The 26168-nt window shown below is 36.5% G+C and overlaps 1 protein-coding gene across 1 annotated transcript in view; it reads left to right on the forward strand.

Annotated features, from left to right (window-relative positions):
* Positions 1-13157, forward strand: part of PTTG1IP2 (PTTG1IP family member 2) — a 45931-nt gene extending 32774 nt beyond the window's left edge. The window contains exon 7 of the mRNA XM_053898334.1: positions 12904-13157. The gene's annotated coding sequence lies outside the window, so the exon portion shown is untranslated. The remainder of the gene's footprint in view (positions 1-12903) is intronic.
* The last annotated feature ends 13011 nt before the right edge of the window (positions 13158-26168 follow it).

Genomic DNA, 26168 nt, shown 5'->3' on the forward strand with positions numbered 1-26168 from the left:
CAGATAAATTCTCAGTGATAAGGGGAGGACTCCTCCCTATTTGGGCTCAAGAGATGGAGTGGCATGTAAAAACTTCACTGTATCTATTTCTTGTACAAACTTGATATCTCTTTTCCCTGTATCTTCGTTCTCACTATTTTCTTTCTGATAAGGGCCTCTTGCATGAATTCCTGGTATTTATTTATGGAAACTCTAATTTTTTTTCAAATCTCACCTTAATGCCACCTTCATTCAAATTTTCCTGGTCTCTCTTAAGCAGATGTTACCTTTTCCCCTTGAATTTCCACCTCAATTTCCTTTTCCCTTTCTTCTGTTACATATTGAAAGGTGGAAATCTCAGCTCTATCACTTTCTGCTTTGGATGTTTTGGGCACATTAAAACCTCTCTATGTCTCAATTTCCTCATCTTTAAAATAGGGATAAAATAGTTGCTTGTTTATATGATTGTGGTGATACAATGAGATAACATCTATATAAAGTACGTATAGCAGTGCCTGGCATAGAATAAACACTAAGTAAATAATAGCTATACAGTAGCACCTTACAGTTTCTGCCATATAGTAGGTATACATGTTAACTCAAATAATAGAAATACAATTGAGTGAATGATGAGCTCATTTCGCTTAGCTGATTCTGATAAGAACCAAAGAGTTAGAAAACAGGGCAAGGTAGGATTGAATAAGCATTTATTGCATTTTGCTGTGTGCCAGGGATTGGAGATATGTTGTATATAAAATGGACAATATTGGGAGGGAAAGGGGAGATGGTGGTCAAAGTGTACAAACTTTCAGTTAAAAAAATGATTAAGTTCTGATGATCCAATGTATGGCATGGTGATTGTAGCTAATAATACTGTATTATATATTTGAGAGTTGCTAAGAGAGTAGAACTGACACAAAAAAGAAATGGTAATTATGTGAGGTGATGGAAGGGTTAGCTAAGACTATGGTGGTAATCATTTTGCAATATGTAAGTATCAAATCAACACACTGCACCCCTTAAATTTACACAGTGTTATATGCCAATTATATCTCAGGAAAGCTGGGGAGTGGGGGAAAGAAAGACAATGATCCCAGCCTAGATACAAAACAAAGTGAGGAGCAAAGGAATATAATTAAACAGTGTAATACTGCTGAGTAGAAAAGATGGGACTGAAATTGGGGGAAGAAAAAGTGAGGAACCTGGCCTAAGACAAATAGGAAGGGCCTCTTTATGGGAGTGGAATTTAAGCAAAGACCAAAATATGACAGGGAGTCAGGTAGGAACAAAGTAAGGGGAAGCAACGTTACCAGGTGGAGCCTCGGATGAGATGGAGCTTGGGCTGTTGGAGAAAGTTCAGCATGGCTGGAGTGAGCAAGGGATTGAGCTGGAGACGGAGGCCGGGATCATGGGCCGTTAGAAGGACCTGACTGACAGCGTGTGACTTTCAGCTGGGTTTAAGCCTACATTAATGTAGGGGAGTAGGTATTTGAGATGGAAGAGTAAAGCCATGGGATTGTGACTAAGAATGGTGTCAGAGAAGACCAGGAATAGTCTGAAGTCGTGGAGTTACACTGGTGCATATAAGAAACTGTTCTCTTTTGGAAGGTGTCGTCCAATAGAACAGCTGCTGCCTTACGGTAACCAACTTTGACAGTATTTTCTCATAGCAGACAAAAAGTCAAGCTGACGTGGTGACCTTTTGGAATAGATGGTTTCTTTTCTGCCGAGCTGAACCTTTTCAGGGAATATTTGTGCTGAGTGAGCTCTCTGACCTTAGTGCAGGGTGCATAAATGCTATCCTTCACAAACATTTAACTCTTTTCCTTTCATGTCAGCAGAAGGAAATAAGTCATTTATGTTAGTTTTGGTAATTGAAGAAGCCTTTCATTTCCAATTTAGCCCTGTGTGTGTGACTAACTTGAGCTGATAATCATTGTTAGCCATGTACAGCTTTTCAATAGATGGACCATGAGTTGGAAAACATTACAGTTTTATAAAAATTGGTGTAAAGGCCTTGAACTTAAGCTTTCTAGTCTAAACATGAAACTTGAGAGTTAACATTGTATTACATTTTCAATAATGACCGTGTCCTTTTTCTTTCAGGCTTCCTTCAGGATTTTAATCATCCCTACAGCCTCTTTGAAAATGAACTTTCGAATTCCCTTAAGTTAGAATTTTAAATTCTATTGAACACTTTTGTAGAGTATTTCATTACTTTTACATTATGACTTGTTCAGTAATTTGAGATCATAAGAGTTGAAAAATCTCTTGAGATAAGATTTTATGGTTAATTTAAAACTTTTTTTAAAACTTTTAAATAATCTCCTTCCTAGCTAGTTTTACAATCTTACTGTTCTTTCCTTTGAACATAAAGTGGTAAAATATAGGATGTTCAAGCACACAACATAAAATTATAAATGGCATAAGGATTGGAGGCTATACTCTAGCATTATGTATAACATTACTATTTTCTAATCAGTGTTACCAGACAATAAACACTCTAATTCTAATTTTGTTTATATTTATTACTATAACTGTTCCACTATTCAAAATATTCCCTATAATAGCAAATCTGAAGTAATGATTATATTGTTAGAATCTGTGTTGATGAAATTTTGAGTGGATTAATGACAATATATTTTTAATGCTATAGATACTTTAAAATAAAAGAGATGAAGACTCTTAACAACTTAAGGAAAATACTAGAGGATTTTTAAATAAAATTATGCCAGGCTTTTTTCAATACCAGGTAGTTTCTTCATTAAAATTCAGTAGTTTTTTCATACATTAATTAATAAATGTGCTTCAGCAACTTTTTTTTTAAACTTTTACCTATTAGGCAAAATTTGGAAAATAAAGCATAAACTTATATTTGATATTGTTGCTAAAATATTGTTGATATTTGCATTTCTTTGATATAAAACTAATATGACTTAAGTTAAATTTGACAGGGGAGGGAGGATCTTCTGATACCAAAAATTATGAAGAAAATTATCTATTGTCATAATGGGGATGAATAAAGCTTGATTATATATTTAGCCATTTCCTCCCAAGATATCAAGTCTGGCATTACTTGAGCTAGGGGAAGTCAAAATTTGTCTAAATTGAGGTGGCTGTAACATCCTGGAAGATAGATCTTGCACTGGATCAAAGATTTATTTCTATGCTAGGCAGAAATTTTGACTTTGATTAAAGAACTGAAATAGTTGGGGTACCTGAGTGGCTCAGTTGGTTAAGTGTCCGACTTTTGACTTTGGCTCAGGTCATGATCTCACGCTTCATGAGTTCAATCCCGCATTGGGCTCTGCGCTGACGTTGTGGAGCCTGCTTGGGATTCTCTCTCTCTTTCTCTGTCCTTCCCCCACTTGCACTCTCTCTCTCAAGATAAATAAACAAACATTTAAAAAATCTGAAATAGCAATACAGAAATAAGAAATCTGTCTTGTTCCACCAAAACCCAAGAACTTCCTCTGTTTTTTCCCTATGAGGTAATAGTCCATCTAGTCAATTGAGGCTCTCTCCTGTCTCAGGAGATAGAATGTCCTGTACATTTCCGCTTCAGTTCATCTCCTGGAGTTTATCCTTCTTTTATTGTCCTCTACTTTATTGAGGAACAAGTGACTAGTAAAATTGAATATACTCAAAGTGACGATTTGATATAGGTATACGCTGTTAAGTGATTACCACAATCAGGTTACTTAATACATCCATCAACCTCACAGTTACCTTTGTATATGTGTGTGATGAGAATGTTTAAGACTACTCTCATAGCAAAGTTCAAGTATGAAATATTAAATACAGTATTATTTACTATATTCACCATGCTATACATCACATCTCCAGAATTTATTCATATTATGATTGAAGGTTTGTACCCTATGACCATCTTCTTTCTCCCCACTCACCCACTAACTAGCCTGGTAACCACCGTTTAACTCTCTGTTTCTGTGAGTTTGGCTTTTTTTTTTTTCAGACCCCATTTATAAATGAGATAATATAGTATTTGTCTTTCTCTGGCAGACTTATTCACTTAGCATAGTATCCTCCAGGTTTACCCAAGTTGTTGCAATAGCAAGATTTCATATATATATATATATATATATATATATATATATATATATACACACACACACAAGTATATAATATTATATATTATATTAATGTATATTAACTAATATAATACACACACACCCCCTAGGGTGGATATTAAACCTCACTGTGAAAGGAATATAGTCATATATATATATATATATATATATATATATATATACACACAATATATATAATGTTATATATTAACATATATTAATTACTATAATACACACAAATACACACACACCCTAGGGTGGATATTGAACCTCACTGTGAAAGGAATATACTCCTATAGAACTCTCAATTTCCCTTTATGAATTTTTTTAGTGATATGTTTTTTAGTGATATGTTTTTAGGCTTTCTCAGGGTTTATCATGTAATGTGAACCCATTCAGGCTCATTCTTTTTGTTTTTAATTTTTTTTATGTATATTCATTTTTGAAAGGCAGAGAGAGACAGAACACAAGCAGGGGTGGGGCAGAGAGAGAAGGGGACACAGAATCTGAAGCAGGCTCCAGGCTCTGAGCTGTCAGCACAGAGCCCCACGTGGGGCTTGAACTCACGAACCGCGAGATCATGACCTGAGCCAGAGTAAGACACTCAACCGACTGAGCCACCCAGTCACCCCTCAGCCTCATTCTTTAGTTGTAAATGCAGTACTGGTACTCAGGTGAACAGACAAATGGGGCCCAGGAAATTAAAGTTTTATTAAACTTGTTACAGACTGAAGATTTATTCTTCTAATTCTAAGTAAAGGTGATATGTTTATATATAGAAAAATTTGGAAGAATAACCAGAAGGTGTACTTGTTTTACTGTTTATAAATTGCCAGCTTTAACTATATCTTTTTTATTAAAAAGATTCATATCTCCGAAGCATGCTGATTTTCAGAATGTTAAAACTATCCATTTTTTGTTACTCTACATATGACCATTTTCACAAACCTTTCAAAATCTCATTAATCAGTGTCTTTGGGGGAGTTTCATCTTTTTCTCCTTTCACGATAACTTCAGTTTCACTTCTTAGTTCAAAACAGTTCAGTGTGTACTGTTATTTTCTGTAGAATGTCATGTCACCTCCAATAGTGAAAAACAAAATTATTCTTTAATTACACAACCCGAGTATGGCTCTTGATTTATAACCACCTGAAAAAGGACTTCTATAAATAGACACCAAAAGAAATAAAAAATATTAAGCCATGTTTTATTTATTTATTGTAATCACAATAGAATTTTCAATTAATTTCTTCCTTACTGGCTCTAATTAATTAATTCTGAATCTACCATAATTCTATATTTACAAAAATTATTTACCGACTTTTTTCATTTTTTTCTCACTTTATATAATCACATTGAATGATTATTGATATATCATGAAATACTGTATTTAAAGGACTAGTGATTTTTTATTTCTTTGGTGGTAAATAGAATTATAAATAACCTTGTTCTCTTGTGCTCTGTTTGACTTTTTTCTTTCATCATCTATCAGAGAATCTAAAAAAGTAAAGTGCAACTCAGCTGACTGTCTTTGAAGAATAACAGTTTGAGTTGAGAGTAAGTTGATAGTGTAGTAATAAGGTCTCGTGGTAGGTTTCCCAGGAGATATCTTATGCAAAAACGATAGAGGGCTGCCCATCATTGCACACAGAATGCTGACATTCTTGACTTTAATAGGGAAGCATTTATCTTTGGCACCTGCTCCAGTATATGAATAGCTGTCATGTACTCCAACAAAAGACAGGAAAAATTGTCACTATGATTTAAGAAATATGCCTTGGCATGAGAAAAAGCAAAATATTTTGAGCACTTGGAATTTATTTTTCTTGCTTCATTATGCCTGGCTTCTACAGTGAATTATTTAAGTTATATTTAATAGTATTAGAATTTTTCTATTGAGCTCATCAGTATGACTTCATCATTGTAGAAAACTCTCTGAATTATTAAAAAGACCCTGTGTATGTGCTTTAGGAGTAAAAGGTTTTGCATTTATGATTACTGAATTTTCAGTGGCATATAACAAATGAAACACCTAGATGAAACATAAATGCAGTCTTTCCAAGTATATCAATAAGACATAAAATTTAAAGCTGATAAAGTTAAAACTTACTCCTAACACTTTGCTAATTAAAACCAACAAGTGAATTAATGGAATAAAATGCATATTGAAGTTGATTGTTGAAAAAACAAAAGGTTTTTCTAGGTTTTCAGATTCCTGACAGGTTTACTATTGAGTCGGAGCCTTTAAATATGTTAAAAAATATTGAAATGCTATTGGTTTTTTACAACCTTTTTATTTCCATCACTGATTTACTGGGTAAAATTATGAAGGAAGTCTGTCAGATCTCTTTTCTATTTATATTTTCTCAGCAGGTATTCCCTCCCATGGCATTTTACATGCTGGCTTTTCTTCTGCTGTTTTTAATTTTAACTCTTCCTTTAAAAGTATGGAAGAGGTCATGGGGCGCTTGGGTAACTCAGTTGGTTGAGCATCAGACTCTTGATTTTGGCTCAGGTCATGATCCCAGGGTCCTGGGATTAAGCCCTGGTTCGAGCTCTGCACTGAGCATGGAGCCTGCTTAAGATTTTCTCTCTCTCTCTCTCTCTCTCTCTCTCTCTCTCTCTCTCTCTCTCTTTCTCCCTCTGCTCCTCCACCCCACTTGTGTGATCTCTCTCTCTAGAAATAAAATAAAATAAAATAAAATAAAATAAAATAAAATAAAATAAAATAAAATAAAAATAAATTGATAAATAAATGTATGCAAGAGGTTCTAGGATTATATACATACATGTGCATGCATAGTGTGTATCCATATATAAAGTATAACAAAAATTTAATTTGACTGATTTTTTTGACTCCTCTTTTATTTATTTTTTAATGTTTATTTATTTTTGAGACAGAGAGAGACAGAACATGAACAGGGGAGGGACAGAGAGAGAGGGAGACGCAGAATCTGAAGCAGACTCCAGGCTCTGAGCTGTCAGCACAGAGCCCGACGCGGGGCTCGAACTCACAGACCGTGAGATCATGACCTGAGCTGAAGTTGGAAGCTCAACCGACTGAGCCACCCAGGTGCCCCTTGACTCCTCTTTTAACAAACATTAAAGTTAAGTACCAAAATTAATTTTCTCCATTGAGAGTATTCACTCTTGGAAATTATTCACTTATTTCAGTGCTACTGATATTACTTAAAATGTCTTTGGACCTCTTCCTTTGAAATATCCTTAAAAGTCTGTAAAACACTTAAAGTATATCTTCAGTAGTGGCAGGCCATCACTCTTTGAAGATAGCTGAGAAATGGGAACCAAGAATTTGTTTTTGAAAAGGCAGAAAGGCATTCAGAGCCATATGTGATGAACAGGTAACTGATTGTTGCAGATAACCCATTTTTGGTCAAAGTCAGGTTTAGACTGTAAATAACTTGTGTGCACAGGAGAGGAAAAATGAAAAACCAAGGAGAAAAAGAGGGGACCCAAACTAACTTACGATAGCAGTTTGTAAAGAAAAATCCAAAATGGTGTCAGCAATTGAAAAAAGCTTTGAGTTTTCCATGGTGATTATTTTGAAAGAATGCAATGATTTGGAAGTACCAGCAGCCCAGGAAGCACTGAGGCTTTCAATGATTTTCATTTATAATTCTGACCTAACTATATCCATAGTGGGGTTTAAAGTGAACAGCATATAAATTGACATTGAATCTGATTAATTCTTCCTAAGGGTCTTCCCCCCATCTGGCATTATTCTGGCCAAAAACCTTACTCTCCCCTTTGTAACGTCCGGTTTGATTCTTACTGGAGAGACATCTTCTTTTTTTTTTTTTTAATCTCCAAAGGTTATGGTTTTATTTTATTTTTTTTAATATATGAAATTTATTGTCAAATTGATTTCCATACAACACCCAGTGCTCATCCCAAAAGGTGCCCTCCTCAATACCCATCACCCACCCTCCCCTCCCTCCCACCCCCCATCAACCCTCAGTTTGTTCTCAGTTTTTAACAGTCTCTTATGCTTTGGCTCTCTCCCACTCTAACCTCTTTTTTTTTTTTTTTTTTTTCTTCCCCTCCCCCATGGGTTTCTGTTATGTTTCTCAGGATCCACATAAGAGTGAAATCATATGGTATCTGTCTTTCTCTGTATGGCTTATTTCACTTAGCATCACACTCTCCAGTTCCATCCATGTTGCTACAAAAGGCCATATTTCATTCTTTCTCATTGCCACGTAGTATTCCATTGTGTATATAAACCACAATTTCTTTATTCATTCATCAGTTGATGGACATTTAGGCTCTTTCCATAATTTGGCTATTGTTGAGAGTGCTGCTATAAACATTGGGGTACAAGTGCCCCTATGCATCAGTACTCCTGTATCCCTTGGATAGATTCCTAGCAGTGCTATTGCTGGGCCATAGGGTAGGTCTATTTTTAATTTTCTGAGGACCTCTTCTTAGCTTAGTCGAGTTTCAGCAAACTCTTGATTTGCATAGGTAATGATGAGTCAAGAGGACTCCAAGACAAGTGAGAGAAGTGAATTTAGAAAAGAGGGAAAGGTGCTTAGATTCAGAGAGAGAGAGAGAGTCATCAATCTGGAACTTTGTGTGGTTTTCAGCTTAGGAAGCTACAATCTGGAGAGGGATCAAGAAAGATCAATTTAACCAGCTGTGAACTGAAATTTCATACTAATTATCCAAACTTCTTTGTCTTACCTCATGAGATTTAGTGTTATGTTTGGAAGAGGAGACCCAGTTTTAGACTTGGAGACCTAGTCTTAATTCAGCCCTGACCCTAAATTATTTGTGATTCTGACAGATTTCTTCAAGGAAGGGGTGGTGTTCTCATTTTCTAAATGAATCCTTTGAGATAAACAGGTACTAGTGCCCCAACTGTATAGATAAAAACCAGCTTTTGAAAAGCAAGCTCACCACAGCCGAATGAATTGCCCCAAATCATCTGGTTTTAATAAGTGGAGCTAAGCTTGGAAGGACACAACTTTTGTCTCATAGAAAGCTGCTTCTCTCTGACATTATAGCTAAAAAATTTTATTTAAATGTGTCTAAAGTCATATAAGAAAGAGGTTTTTGTGTTAGAAAAACTTTCTGTCAATGAAACTGAGCAATTCTGGAGGAAATGCTTTCTCAACTATACAACAGAAAACCAGAAAAATTCATGCTTGGTTGTCAAGTTAAGGATAGGTTTACTTTTTATTACCGTTTTTTTATGGTTCAAACCACTTCCAGTGACTTTCAGCTCAAATGTTTTCTTTGTTCATCACTGTGAAAATCTCAAAGCACATATGAGTACATTAAAGGCAGTCTTCTAGTCATCTGGAAATCAAATACTAAAGCCATTAGGAAGGCTAATGTTTTTAATCTTAGTATTTAATCCTAACAACATTTGATACTACTATGTACAAAGCATTCTGGGTTATTCAGAATCATTTCAATAACAACACTGCATATAAAAATATCACATAATGCCCTGAATATCATGCCCTGTAGATATAGATTCTAACTAATTTAGTAGGATATTTTCATGTTCTCCTGCATAAACTTACTGCTCTATCCTATAGACAGCGGTTATTTCACTTGAAAAGATAATTGTAACCAAAAAAAATCTGAGTATTTATAAACATCTGCAATTGCCAGTATGGCTTGTTTGCTTTCTCTCTCTATTACAAGAAGTGCAAAAGAACAAAACACCTATAGTTCAAAATGCTTAATCAAATGTCTCTCATTCTCTCCAATTGTCTCCTCAAAGATGCCTGGCAAAGTTTCTCCAAAAGAGGCCTCAGCATTCTATAATTTTGCACATTTGCTTTGTTGCACTAAAGAAAAAAGAAAGGCTAGAATTGCTTTAGGAGAAAGAACCATTTACACTGGTCTGTGAAACTGAGCCACATTAAGTACAATGTTATGAGATGGTTACTATATTATACTATTTAGTATGTACTTTTTGAAGTGTTACTGTATATGCCAGTTGATATATATTTATATGTAAATGTATATAATAATATGTGTCATCTGGAAATCATCTGGAAATCAAATACCGAAGCCATTAGGAAGGCTAATGTTTAATCCTAGTGTTTGTTCCTAACAAACATTTGAGACCCTACTATGTACAAAGTATTATAGGTTGTTCAGAATAATTTCAATAACAACACTGCATATAAAAATATTACCTAATATCCTGGATTTTAAAATATACATTTTAAACATAGCATTTTGCTAACTTTTATAAAAATATTGACCCTCAGATCCCTTAATCAAGAATATAATTTTTGCCATTCTTCTCCTTTGGTAGAAAATTAAACAATTTAATTATTATTATTAACTTATGTAATAACAAAGATAAAATTTTGTGTAACTTTATGATAACAAAGCATTGTCACAATCTTATAACCCAAGAGGCTTTTTTCTTCTTTCCCCATATTCCTCTCCCATTACCTCCTTCACTTTTCTTTTTTTCTCTTCAGTTTTATTGAGATATAATTGACTTATGACCTTGTATTACATTTCGTATACAACATAATGATTTGATATATGTATGTATTGTAAAACAATTGCCACAATAAATGTAGTTAACATCTGTCACCTTATATAGTTACAATTTCTTTTTCTTGTGATGAAAACTTTTAAGGTCTACTTTCTTAGCAACTTTCAAATGTGGAGTATAGTGTTGTCAACTATAGTCACCATGCTGTAAATTAGAGACCCAGAACTTATTTATTTTATAACTGGAAGTTTCTACCTTTTGAGTACCTTCATCTGTTTTGCCCCCTTTCCACTTCCCGATTCTGGGAACTACCAATCTGCCCTCTGTGCTTGTGAGTTCAGTTTTTTAGGTTCCTCATGTAAGTAAGATCACACAGAATTTGTCTTTCTCAGTCTGACTTCACTTAACATAATGCCCTTAAGGTCCATCCATGTTGTTGAAAGTGGCAGGATTTCCTTCTTTTTTATGGTTGGATAGTGTTGTACTATATATGTACACTACATTTTATTTATCTATTCATCTGTCTGTGAACACTTAAGTTGCTCCCATGTCTTGGCTATTGTAAATAATGCTTCGGTGAACATGGGGGTGTAGATGTCTTTTGATGTAGTGATTTCATTTTCTTCAAATACCCAGAAGTGGAATTGCTGGATCATATGGTCGTTCTGTATTTTAGTTTTTTGAGGAAGCTTCATACTGTTTTCCATAATGGCTGCACATTTACATTCCTAGTAACAGTGCATAAAGGGTCATCCTTATTATCTCCTGTCTTTTTGATAATAGTCATTTTAACAGGTGCAAGGTGATATTTCACTGTGGTTTTGATTTGTATATCCCTGATAATTTATAATGCCAAGCACCTTTTCATTTACCAGTTGGCCATTTGTCTTCTTTAGGAAAATGTATATTGAGTTCTTCTGCTCATTTATTATTGGATTGTTCATTTTTTGCTATTGAATTGTGTGAATTCTTTATGTGTTTTAGATATTAATCCCTTATTGGATATATTATTTGCAATTATTTTATCCCATTCTGCAAGTTGCATTTTCTTTTTGTTAATGATTTCTTTTGTTGTGTGGAAGCTTTTTAGTTTAATGTGGTTCCACTTTTTAAATTTTGCTTTTGTTGCCTTTGCTTTTGGTGTCAAATTAAAAAAAAATCATCACCAAGAGCAAACTCAAGGAGTTTACCACCTATGTCTTCTTCTAGGAGTTTTATGGTTTCAGGTCTTACATTCACATCTTTAAGCCATTTTGAATTGATTGTTGTGAATGGTGTAAGATAAGGGTCCACTTTCGTTCTTTTGCATGTGGCTGTCCAGTTTTCCCAACACCATTTGTTGAAGAAACTATCCTTTCCCCACTCTATATTCATGACTACTTTGTCATGAATTAATTGGCCATATATGTGTGGATTTATTTCTGAGCTCTCTGTTCTGTTCCATTGATCTATATGTCTATTTTAATGGCAGTACCATACTGTTTTGATGACTAAAGCTTGTAATATATGTTGAAATCCGGAAGTATGATGCCTCCAGCTTTGTTCTTTCTCAAGATTGCTTTGGCTATTCAGTCTTTTATGGTTTCATACAAATTTTAGGATTGTTTGTTCTATTTGGTGAAAAATGTCATTAGGATTTTGATAGGAATTGCACTGAATCTGTACATTGGTTGGTACAAGCCTTTTTTTTTTTTTTTTTTTTGAGAGAGAGAGAGAGAGAGAGAGAGAGGGTGCAAGTGAGGAAAGGGCAGAAATAAAGAGAGAGTGAGAGGAGAGACAGAGAGAAGCAGGATCACACGAGGGGGGGCTCATGTTTTACCCAAAGCAGGGCTTGAGCTCACCTGAAGCGGAGCTCGAGCTCACAAACTGTGATATCAAGACCTGAGCTGAAGTCAGATGCTTAACAACTAAGCCTGGGTAGTACAAGCATTTTAACCATATTAATTCTTCCAAAACATGAGCTTGGAGTAGTTTTCAATTTATTTGTGTTTTCAGTTTCTTTCATCAGTTTTTTATAGTTTTTAGTCTATAAGCCTTTCACCTCCTTGGTTAAATCATAAGTATTTTATTCTTTATGATACGATTGTCAATGCATTGTTCTTAATTTTCCTTTCTGATAGTTTATTAGTATGTAGAAATGCAACTGATTTTTAAGTATTGTTTTTGTATCCTGCAACTTTACTGAATTCATTTATTAGTTCTAACAGTTTTTGGTAGAGTCTTTAGGGTTTTCTATATATATAATATGATGTCATCAACAAATACATTCCTTTCCAATTTGGATGCCTTTTCTTTCTTTCTTTTTACTTTTTTTCCTCCTTTTTGCCTGATTTCTCTGTCTAGGCCTTCCAGTACCATGTTGATTAAAAGTGGCGGGGGCGCCTGGGTGGCTCAGTCAGTTAAGCGGCCGACTTCGGCTCAGGTCATGATTTCGTGGTCGGTGAGTTCCAGCCCCGCGTCGGGCTCTGTGCTGACAGCTCAGAGCCTGGAGCCTGTTTCAGATTCTGTGTCTCCCCCTCTCTGACCCTCCCCTGTTCATGCTCTGTCTCTCCCTGTCTCAAAAATAAATAAACATGAAAAAAATTTTTTAAAGTGGCAAAAGGGGATATCCTTGTGTTGTTCCTGATCTTAGAGGAAAATCTTTTGACTTATCATTGTTGAACATGATGTTGGCTGTGGGTTTATTATATACAGCCTTTATTATGTTGAGGTACATTCCTTCTATATCTGGTTTTCTGAAAGAGTTTTTTTTTTTTTAATCATGAGTGGATTTTGAATTTTGTCAAGTGCTTTTCTGCATCTATTGAAATGATCATATGATTTTTACCCTTCATTTTGTTAATGTGGTATATCATGTACATTAGGATCAAGTGGTATTTATTCCAAGAATGTAAGATAATTGCAATATCTGCAAATAAATCTTTCATTTCTGTTTGTTTAGGTCACCATATATCCCAATTTCCCCAGGACTGTTCTACTTTACACCTGCTGTCTTGGGGTAAATAAGAGTAGAACTCCCTCAATAAGCACATGAAAACATGTTCACCATCATTAGTCATTAGGAGAATGCAAATTAAAGCCAAAATGAGATGCCATGACACACTCACTAGAATGGCTCAAATTACAAACACTGATCATACCAATTGTTGCTGAATATGAAGATGTAGAGAAACTATACTTTTAATACATTGCTGTAAAGAATATAAAATGGTGTGACTACTTTGGAAAATTATCTGATAGTTTCTTAAAAACTTAAACACACCTACCATATCACCCAGCCATTTTATGCCTAGATGTTTACATATGAAAAATGAATACCTATGCCGATACCAATACTTCTGCATGAATGTTCATAGGAGTTTTATTTGTAATAACTCCAAACTGGAAACCCAAATGTTCATCAATAAGAGAATAGACAAATTATAGTATAGCCATACGGTGGAACACTACTCAGAAACAAATAGGAAGAAACTATTGATTCACAAAACATGTAAGAACCTCTTTGTAAAAGAAGTCAAACAAAAAAGGACATAGTATATGATTCTGTTTATATAAAAGTTTAAAAAAGCAAACTTGTGATCAAAATGAGATCAGTGGTTGCCTGGGGTTAGAAAAGGGAGATGAAAGGAGAGATTACAAAGTGGCACAAGGACTTTTGAAGATGTTTATTATCTTGACTGTGGCAATAATTTCACAAGTATATGTAAAAACTTACCAAACTGTACAATTAAATAGGTGAAGTTTATTATGTATCAATTATACCTCAATTACACATTTAAAAAAATGCCACCTTTCACTCTCAAAGGTGTTTCAGTTTGAATGTTGGTAATATTCTTTCTTAATCTGGATGCTGATTTCATAGATTTTTAACTTGGATATTGGTTTCATAGATTTATTCAGTTTGTGACAATTCACTTGCAATTATGTGTACTTTTCTTCATATATGTTATACTTCAATCAAAACATCCTCCCCCCCGCCCCCCCCCCCCCCCCACCTTGGGGCACCTGGGTGGCTCAGTCAGTTAAGCGTCTGACTTCAGCTCAGGTCATGATCTCATGGTTCTTGAATTTGAGCCCCACACTGGGCTCTGTGCTGACAGCTCTGAGCCTGGAGCCTGCTTTGGATTTTGTGTCTCCCTCTCTCTCTGCCCCTCCCCTGCTTGCACTCTGTCTCTCTCTCTCTCTTAAAAACAAACACTTAAAAAATTTAAAAAAAACACCAAATCTTCCCCCCAAGAAAGCCTGAAATATTCCCTGAAGAAAAACATGCAGGAAATACTCCAGTTGGACAGTAATTATAGGATGACCCTATCCTTTGTATTTTTATTTTTTTAATTCTAACAAAAAGAAAACTAAGATTTAGAAACAATCTACAAAAAGGCATAAAAATGGTAAATATTTCTATGGAGACTTAGCTAGTTTTTTCTTTCCTGAAAAATGTATGTGAAAGAACTGGCCTATCTTTAATGAAGGATTATTATGTTAAAAAATAATCATCTTGGGGCTCCTGGGTGGCGCAGTCGGTTGAGCGTCCGACTTCAGCCAGGTCACGATCTCGCGGTCCGTGAGTTCGAGCCCCGCGTCAGGCTCTGGGCTGATGGCTCGGAGCCTGGAGCCTGTTTCCGATTCTGTGTCTCCCTCTCTCTCTGCCCCTCCCCCGTTCATGCTCTGCCTCTCTCTGTCCCAAAAATAAATAAAAAACGTTGAAAAAAAAATAAAAAAAATCATCTTATTTATGATCATCTCATAAATTTATATCATAATTCATGATTATTCACATTAGACTCCTTCAGAGCTAAAGAATAATACTCATTTCAATATTCCAGCAAGTTTTGGGACACAAAGCAACTGATCCTTTTCAGTTAGTTCAGTGGTACCAATATGGTCTTTGGGACAAGAAGGTACAGTGGATTTTAAGGAAACAAAAAACCTTCTAGTGGAGAATGTAATTTTGATTATGGAATGAAATGACCAGTAGAAGATAGTAATATATTGAGATACAATGAAAAAAATCCATGCATTGAAGGGGATTTTTATGTATTTTGGTGCCAGCAACTCAGTGGAAATCTTTTCTCTGTGGAAGAATTTTTTATTACCAGGATAAAAAGAAAGAAACAAAACAAATCTTTGATATTAAGTAGCAATTTAGTTAGAAATTGATTAATAAAAAATAATAAACTGGCTTTTAAGTAATATGGCTTATAGCATTTTAATAAACACTCCTCAAAGATTGTTACATTAATATGATGCTTTACACACAGTAGGCCGTCAAAGTGGTGTAGACTAATTTTGATTCATAGCCAGTTCAGGAGAAGCAGAAGGAGGGTGAAAGTAGTAAGGCAGATAGGAAAGAAGAAAAAAAAAATAGGCATAGTAGAGCAAGAAATAGCAAAGAAATTCTCTGTACGTTTCTAAAATAAATCATTTTCAGTTATCTTCAGCTGTTACTTGAGGCTCTGAGCTACTTGGAGAGTGTAGATGATTCTACTGGTTGCGTATTCAGTATCTATTTCTCTATAAATATATGTTAAAATAACCGATTTTGTTCAGATAGCTGTCTTTTATGTGGCCATTTCCTCAAGAGAGGCTGCTCCAATGCCCAGCCCCAGAGAGTAAATCCTAACTGGTCTAGGGCATTCTTACCTTCATTGCCAATAATTGCTTTAGAAAGGACACATGACCCAGTTCTGACCAATAAGAAATGAGAAATCTGGAAGTTTCTAGGAAAGGGTTTCTTACTCTTACATAGGACACAAAAAAGACAGCTTCCTCTTTTTCAGCTGGGCAATATTATATCTAGATGTGATTCCCAGAGCTGCTTCCACTACTTTCCTATCATGAGACAAACAAGTCTGGAAAAAGTTGATACTTAGAGAAGAGCAAACCTGAACATTGGAAAGAACCTAGGTCCTTGATGATGTCATTGAGCCACTAAATGATCCAGCCTGGGGTTGCTACTAACCAGCCAAATGATCTTGAAGATGGATGCGGGCCTCAGTTTTCTCAACTATAAAATGAGGAAGATGAATTTTTGACTTGATCCTTCTGGGACCTTCAGCTCTATTATCATCCCATGGTTCTCACAATCTATAAACCATTTCACTAAAGTTACTCAACACTTCTTGCTAGTGAAAATATATAACCCAGAGAATGCAAACCTCAGTGAACTCTGACATGTTTTTTTTTTTTTCAATGTATTTCTAGAAACATGAGTTTTAGAAGTTGCCTAGGGCCAAGCTATTAAAAGATTTCCAAACATTCCAAATATCAAAAGCTGATATGTGCTCAGTATTGACATGATCGAAGAAATAATTGGTAAGAAACTCAAGTAAGTGCTGAATAGCAGAGCTTAGGCAGGCATTCCCAACTTTCCTGTTATTATATTGATCACAATATAAAAAAAGAGATGGGCCAAGCCAGGCCATCTCACCTCACTCACTTTTCTTTGGGCCATTCATTATACCTTCATATTAGTCTTATGTAACTTGGTGATTTTCATGCTACCCTGACTTTACGATTTTGAATTTCCACATAAATGAGATGAAATGGATTTGTCTTTTGCACCAGGAGGTCACAGGGACCATTCTACCTCTTTTGCTTTCTGCAGTGTTGTTGCTACTACCTGTTAACTTGTATCTAGTGTTTCAAAGCCATTTTCTCTTGGTCTGAGTTTGTTCACATTTCAGAATTGCCTGACCTTTCAATAACTTACTATTATTTTCAAGGCAAAAGAAAAAGGGATTTTGCATCAAATGGGGTTTTAAGCTAAATGAAATGCAAGGCCTAACCCACTATGAGAATTCCTGAAAAATAAACATTTTCCCCAATGGAATTTTTTTTTCTGTTTTCAAAAACAACTATCAATGTTTACAAGTTATGATTGAAAATAAAGTTTTTAAGTATTAATCCCTCTGAAGCCTGCCATATATGTAGGCAAAGAAGTGGTGATTTTCATGTCTTGGGATGTTCCCATTAGTCCAACACCTGTGCTTGAAAGGCCTGCATAAGGCAGTTAACCTCTGAGATGGGATTCTCCTCTGTCTAGAAAAGATGGAAAATATGGATAAGAGTACTCTTGAAATATTTTTCCAAGCTCAAATTTCTATGAATAATGATATGAATTAGGAAATTAGCAAAGGCTAGTTTACTTTCTTCCATATAAATCAAATATTTAATGAGTCCCTGTAATATACAAGGTACTATGCTTTTATTTTATACAAGAGTTAAAGTGTTATAGCCAGACAATTAAGCCAATTGAAATGTAGACATCATCATAGAAACCCATAGAAGCAAGTGATAGAGATAGTGGTAGGAAGGGGTTGGTAGTAAATCCTGCCATTTGTGGCTTAAATTGTACCTTAGTTCCCCATCTATATAAAGATAGTACTGTACATTGAATGCTTTTGCCTATTAATAAAAGCTACCTGGCTTAGAATGTTATGAATTATTGCAGAGCAAATGTAAACATGACTTGGGAATCTTAAAACTGATAATACTCTTACATGATGCTTTTTAAAAAATGTTCAAACTCTGTGTTGGTCATAACGGTTCTAACATTGCAAATATCACTGTTGAACCACCAGCTTTTCTCTGACCAGAGTCTTCTCATTGAAAGTAATGATAGGGGAAGCCAGACCATTTCCATCCCCCTGCCTCATTTCCTCTCCTTTGTCTTTTCAAAGGATTCCTTCGATTCACAGGCATAATTCCACCCATAATTCTGTCTAATCATAAATTCTGCAGACTGTCTGCAAGCTTTGCAGAGTTAGCTCATCATACCAGACCTGAACTCCTGAGCTGTTCCCTCAAACATCTCTTTTTGACAAGCCTGGAGTCTCTGCTGTGCTTTGGATGCTTGGCCTTTCCTGAACTAGAACATTCTTTCTCCTTTCCTCTTTCCCCTGACTGGCTTGTCCATGGATACAGCAGCGTCTGCCTCACTTGTCCTGTTTGCCTTCTCACCTTCCTAACCTATTAGTAATGCCTCTCTTCCTAGGATCAAATAGGTCTTGCCAGGCCATCCTATAAAACCAGTCCTCAGTATCCTAGAACTGAGCACCAGACAGTATTTTCCAGTATTATGGCTGGTCTCCTGGCTTAAACATCTTCCTCCTTTAAGAAGCAGTCCTAAATTTGGTTTGAGATTCACCCTTCACCTATTTTAGTCAAATAGACAGGGTGGGCCTCTGTTCTAAGCCCTGTGGAGTTGGAGTTTGAGACTCAAGATAGCTGATTGGTTCAGGGGTATGAATGTGACCTCAAATGACCCAAGCAGAAAAACTGGTAGGATTTCCTCTGGAAGTTGTAGGATAGTTGCTATTTTTCTCCTTTGGTTAAATTTAAACCTGAAAGGTTGTAAGTGAAGCAAGTTTGATCTTAATATTTGCAGGTCACAGAACAATAGAACAAATAGAGATCTGTGTTCTAAACATAGAACTGTGTGCCTAAATAATGTAAAGATTATAAAATCAAGCACAATGTTAAATACAAATTATTCTTTTATCCTGTCTGAATGAATTTATTTTCAAAATGACCTGTAAGTTCAGGTTCAGATTTTTAGACCTAGATTTCTAATTTGAAACATGAAAAGATCACACATACTTTGGCTTATCTCCTTATCTCACTCCTGCCTCATTTCTGTACCACAAGAGGACTAAGAAGCCATATATGAACACTTCAGCCTATTCATCTGAATCCTATACACATCCTCTGGAAACAACTAACTCTTGGACATAAAGATGTGCAAATTGGCACATTTAGTTCACCCTTAGGTGGATAGACTCTAGAAAGAGGCCCACATAGGGCTGAGAATTAGCTGGGAGGTTTTTGGCAGAGAATTCTTGTGGCCTCGAGGGATATGAGAAGATTCTAGGGAAGTACATGCCTTTGGCTCCAGAGGCTCTTTGCACCATGGGAGGAGCATGGCTGGAGGAGAGTCAGAGAAGAGCTGTCTATAGTGCAAGGTCCAGGGGAGGGGATCCTATTGTCCGGATCTAAGGGTAGCACTTATATGCAGGAAACCATCTTACAACCATGAGGGTAGGACCTATCTTAGAATAAATACAACATGACAAAGAATAGCAAGCCAAACCAAGAGATGGAGATAACAAGGTTATGGTTCTATCATATGAGACTCCATATAAACCACACCTAAAGCCATCCCTTTCCTGGGAGTGTCCATTTTCTGAGCTGATTCATTTGGTTTTTGCTGAAACCAATTTGGGATGAGGTTTCTGTTACTTGCCAACTGAAAGAATCATGTCTGATAGATTTCTTGACGGTCTTGTGTCAATGACTCATGTCTGAGTTGCTCTGCTTCCTAAGACTGTGGGATTAACCTTGATCTAACCAATCTCTGCAAATAAGAGAGTTCCCCTACCCCCAACACTATACCCTGGTGGGGCAGGGGTTCCATGCCTAGGTACCAGTCTGCCTCATACCTACAGGTAGAAAGGTAGAAAGGAAATAAGTACTCCTACTCTGAAAACTTGTTCTTCTGTTTATTGACAGGTTGAATTCACAATTTAAGAAGATGTATATTTGTGTACAAACAATTTTGTTCCCTAGTTCCCATGTCCAATGACCTATCTGATGTTAGTACCGGTTAATAAATGGTCAGCTCAGAATTCTGGCCCCCTAGCAGAGACTCTAAACACTAGAAATGAACTTCTTGAGGTCATGTGGTACACTACATGATAATACATGGAAGGAAAGAAGGAAGGAAGGAAATAAAATACACTACTTTATCAGTTTCAGTTGATGCATCACTATTTTCCCTATGAAACTATGCCCCAATGAAATGTGTGATTTTTTTTAACCAAGAAAATGTTGAGCATAGGGTCATGAATGTAGATTTTTAAAAGTGATTATAATAACATAAACTTTTCAGGATTTTAGCACAACGACAACTAATCCCTAGTTATCTAAGAGACAATGTCCCCTGTTCCCATAGATGGAGGATGTGTCTGCTCTATTTGTACACATGCCTTACCACCACCCCATTCACCATTGGCCATGTAAAGGAAGGGACCAGGAGAAGGAATAAAATTGATGAGCAAAGGAGCATAGATGAGAGATCAAGATGAAAGAGCAGAGAGAGACTTGCACACGCAAAGCAAGAGTGATGGCCAAGACTCTTCACAGCTCTCAGTTGCTAGTTCTACTCTCACCTGAGCCCGCCCCCCGCCGTTCTTGCCTATTAGCTCAGAGAAATTCCCTGTAGACCTCCAATAAAATATAGGTTTTTTTCCTCTTTAGGCTAGCTCCAATAGTTTTTTTCTATTTCAAATGGAAATTCTTAACAAACGTATGATTTATAAAAGTTTGTCTTCTAATTTGTGTGTAGTCATGGATTTTCAGCTCATTAAACTCTAAAGAAATTCTTAAGAGTGACTTGTTTTGGTCTGAGTATATCCTGAAATTCTGCAATTATTGTCACTTACACAAGAATTTGCTCTTGAATAAGAAAGTACAAGAATGTCCTATTTAAAGCAGTCATTTTTGCTGTGGTGTAATTTGCAATGTTCATAGGATTATAAAATAAAGATCTTTCCCCTGAATTTCTCAGCAATAATTAGATTTCTAGTCAACTGCTAAAGTCTACAGTGACTCAAACAATCAGGAAACTTGAAAATAGTGAACTTTACTTCTTGGTTTTAATGGTCTGTATGGTCTGTATGCATTCTATTTCAGTGATTCTCACGTACATTGAAGTTGTCCTTGAATACAAGAAAATAAATATTTCAATCTGCCCTTTTTTTCTAACTTTGATTCACCCCCCCCCATACCTTCTTTTATTTACAGGAAAAAATAGGGGTGCCTGAGTGGCTCAGTCGGTTTAGCGTCCGACTTTGGCTCAGTTCATGATCTTGCGGCTCAGGAGTTCAAACCCCACATCAGGCTCAGTGCTGGCAGTTTGGAGCCTGGAGGCTCCTTCAGATTCTGTGTCTCCCTCTCTCTCTGCCCCTCCCCTGCTCACACTCTGTCTGTCTGTCTCTCTCAAAGTAAATAAACGTTAAAAAATTTTTAAAAATAAAATAGAAAATAAAAACAAACTTCCACAAAAGCCTCCTTATCATTTAAACATCCGTTTGCTACAGCTGCCGTTACAAAGTGGCACAGACTGGGGGGCTTAAACATAAGAAATGTATTGTTGCCTAGCTCTGGAGGCCGGAAGTCCTAAATCAGGGTGTTGGCGGGGCTGGTTTCTTCAGAGGCCTCTCTCGTTGGCTTGTAGATGGCTGTGTTTTACCCTGTGTCTTCACATGGCCTTTCCTCTGTGCTTGTGTCCATATTTCCCTTCTTATAAGGACACCAGCCCTATTGGATTAGGGCCATCCTAATGACATCACTCAGCCTTAATCATCTCTTTAATATCCTATTTCCAAATAAAGTCCCATTCTGGATTACTGGAGGGTTAGGACTTCAACATACTAATTTGGGGTAGGGGTGGGAGGACACTGCAGCCCATAGGAACACTTAGCCAATACTTTTTTGAGTGCCTAATAGGAGTTATTTAAAAGGTTGGGAACAGCTTTACCCTCATAAAGTTTCAACTCTTGAAGGGCATCTTTCATTCAGAACGCTGTTTAAGCCTCTGTGACAAAGAAACCTCCAAGTAGAAAGGGTGGAGATTTCTCTCCCATGTTAGAGTTCTGAGGTGAACAGAACAGGCCTAGTGGACGACTGTGCTGTCCAGTGGCTTCCTCCCTGGGCCCAGGGTGGGGATCCTCTGGTTCTCACCACCTTTTCCACATCACCACATCACAACCTGTAGGAAGGAGGAAAGGGAAATGCACACTCCTTTTAAGGGCACAACCTGGAAGTTACACTTATTAGTTCTAGTCAAAAGAAATTCATAAATCCACCAGGGGCTTCAAGGAAGGCTGAAAAAAAAAAATGTCCATATCGAAGTAGCTGTGGCCATCACCAGAACACGATTCCCTGTGATAAAAGAGCAGAAGGATATTAGGGGACAATTAATGGGGACAAAGGCCATAAATAGGCAATAACTTTATATGTAATGTAGTAAGTGAGAAAGGGGCACTATGCACAGAAGCAGCCAAGGCTGGCGTAAAGAAAGAGATGGAAAAAGATGGAGATGCACAGAAAGGTAGAAGCCAGAGACCAAAGCCCAGAGAGAGGGAGCAAATGAGAAAGAAACTGCCTAGGTTTCCAGAGCTTTTTAAGTCCTTATTCTAGTTCTTCATGTTATAGAAGTATCCTCTTAGTCTTTTATTTTTAAATTCCAAATTAATTATAAATTCAGGTTTTAGCTTCTTTTCAAAGTGACTTTCCTATTTACAGTGCCCACTTACCTGCCAAACAAGTACTTGCTTTCAACCAGCAATTGAGAAAACTGGGTTTTATTGCTCATTCCAACTGGAAAGTAATTGCCATAATTACAAGTAGGAAAAGGGCCAGCTTCACAGTTGTCTGATGATATACATTGATATTTTAACTATGTAACCATAAAAGAAGGTATGTGTTGTTGTTTTGTTTTGTTTTGTTTTGTTTTGTTTTGTTTTGTTTTGTTTTAAGGAGAAATGTATAAAAGAGACTGAAGGTTATTGGCAGGGCTTGCTAACCCTATTAAACTCTTCTATTTTTTAGTAAAATGTCCTTTTAAAGAAATAGTCCTTTTAGAAAAAGTGTCACACATATTAGAAATTGTTACCATAGGATTGTATAGTTTTTTTGTTTTTTTTTTTGTTTTTTTTTTTGTTTTTAGCAACGAGGTTTTCCTATATGGTATGATAAATGCATGCAAAATATTTCATAAAGTTTTAAAAATATTTTTTAAAGATTATTTTGGGGGGAGAGAGAGAATGTGCATGCACAGGCAGGAGAGGGGCAGAGAGAAAGAGAGACAGAATCCCAAGCAGGTTCTGCACCATCAGCATAGAGCCAGCCCAATGTCGGGCTCAAATTAATGAACCATGCAAAATATTTCAATCAAAAGTTTTGATCTACCAGTGGTCATTGAAAGCCACAAAGTTCAGATGATAAATTAAAAGGGAAATTCATTTACTTTATTTCCTAGATAGGTTTCTAAATGATAGTTCATAAAATACTTCTGTGTAAAAAGAAATCTGAGATTCCAAAATTTGTTTACTCTGCAATCAATATCCATGAAAAAGTCCCTGACACAGCTAGATTTTGCTTATGGGTACTTGGGCTTTGGCTACCCAGCATCCATTCCCCCTTCTTAACAGCACCCAGTTTCCTTTGGGAAATTACTTCTTCTGCTTGGGAAATACTCCTGGTAAATTGTACATTAAGGTCACTTCTCTGCCAGTATGGATGAGAAAGGGGCCTTTTGGAAGCTCTTTTCACCAGAGTCTTTTATTCTATAACCAGATGGAGCTGGGGGCCAGTACTTGATGTAAGCTAGGTCAACGTAAAGCTAATTCCTGGGAATTTAAATCTTGAACAGAGTGCAAATGAAACCAGCATCCATAGGATTTACCTGTTTCTGCACTGGCATTCTGCTCATTGAACCTAGGCCCAGACCTCCAAAGATTTATATAAATTCTATGAGTTTTCATATAATTAATTCCATTGTCCTTGAGTTCAGCAGATTTGATTTGTGTTGTTTTCTATCTGAAAGCTCTGATTCACCTGTCTACTGATTTATAAATTGACCACATTGAGCTATGATATCAAAACTAAACACATAGGGCACCTGGGTGGCTCAGTCAGTTGAGCATCTAGCTCTTGATTTCAGCTCAGGTCACAATCCCACGACTGTGGGATGAAGCCCTGTGTTGGGCCTTGCACTGAGTGTGGAACCTACTTAAGATTTTCTCTCCCTCTGCCCCTCTCCCCTATTCTCACACTCACTCTATCTCTTTCTCAAAACAAAACAAAACAAAAAACAAAAACTAAATACACACACACACACACCACCACCACCACCACCACCATCACCACCACACCCAGTGACAACCTTACAACCTATGAAAGAATTTAGGCAGGAAGTACCAACAAATGAAAAGATGGACAGAAAGAAAGAAGTGTGAATATAATTGCTACAAAGTTTTCTCAAAGTTTTCAAAAATCTTCACAAACGTGGTAATGGTCCCCAATTTAAAAAAAAAGGTGGGGCAGGAAGTATTAATGTATCACAGAAAAAAAAATAGTTCAACTTCATCAGTAATCAAAGAGAAACAAATTAAAACTAGATACTAGATACCAACCTTTCCTCATAAAATTGAAAGTGACTTGAAGCATCAATACTGTTGAAAGAGTGATGAGATAGCATTTTCACAAACTTCTGGTGGGCCTAAAACTGCTTATGAGTTTTCAGGAAAGCAAGGTGACAATATGCAACAAGAACCATCAAAATACTCATAAATTGTACTAGTAGAACCAGTAGGCAGGTGGAACTATGATGAGGGTTACAGAAAATGGGATTCATTATGTGAATAGAGCTGTAAGTTGTGGGGACAGCCCAGATGGGTGTTTGAGAATCAAAAAAGGAGTCACTAACCAATGCTTAAGCACTGGGGTGGGTGGGCAAGGCAGAGCAAATCAGAGAAACTGATGTAGACATGCCAAAGGGGATTTGTTGGGATATCTCTGGGAGGCCATTACCTATGAGGATCCCCAGCTATAGGGTGGCTGATCTCGGGCCACTGTCCATCTACAAGGCCAAGGGACAGGAAGAAGGGCTGGGTGCCAAGGTGCCAGGAGAAGATTGGGGACAATCTGGAACCTGCCAAGCATCTAAGTTTCTGACAACAATGAATGGATAAATCGATAAATGGCTTACAGAGAGTAAGCCAAGCTGCTGCCTCACTTCTGTTGCCCAAACTTCACAAGTTCTTCGTTTGTTCAATTCTACCTCTAAGTGTGCAGGGTAAGGAATTCTGGGTGATATAGTTCCCAGCGTAACCAAGTGGACAATAGAACAACCCAGCACTCATGTCTTTTGATTCTGTAGTCTCATTCCACATTTAGGAATGGATCCTAATGAAGTGGAAAATGTAGCCAAAGATTAAATAAGAATATAATAATTATGGTTGTCATAGTTAAAACAGATAAAACTAGGAATAAGTTAATTTCCAATAATAGGGGAAATAGACTAAGGTAAGGCACAGACAAGACTTTCATGCATTCATTTAAAAATTATTTCAAAAGACTTTTAATGACACAGTTGTGTCCTTATGATATAGGATGAAAGAAGTAGACACAAAATTGTATCTACGTTAGAATTACAATTTTGGAAGCATATTTGATTTGACTTTCTTTTTATATTTCCTCATACTCCTCCTTATTCATTGCTCACTGAACAACCAAAGTCATCTTTTAAGAATGTGAACCAACCATGTGTCTCCCTTGCTTAAAATCTCAATATGGTATTCCGTTGCACCTGGAACAAAATCCCAACCTTTCCCACAGTCTGCAAGGTCCTTCATGGTCCTGCCTTTGTCATCTGTTATGACTTGATCTCTGATGGCTCTTTGCTTGGCTCATTCAACTCCAGTCCCACTGGGCTTTGGACAATTCCTAGCATAGGCTAACATTCTTCCACCTTAAGGGCTTGGCAGTTATTACTTTTGCTTAACATGCCCTTCTCCCAGATCCTGACTGACCCCTTCTCAGTA

Source organism: Panthera pardus, unplaced genomic scaffold (assembly GCF_024362965.1).
Source record: "Panthera pardus isolate Hobbes unplaced genomic scaffold, ASM2436296v1 HiC_scaffold_8, whole genome shotgun sequence".
In the NCBI taxonomy this organism is placed as follows: domain Eukaryota; kingdom Metazoa; phylum Chordata; class Mammalia; order Carnivora; family Felidae; genus Panthera; species Panthera pardus.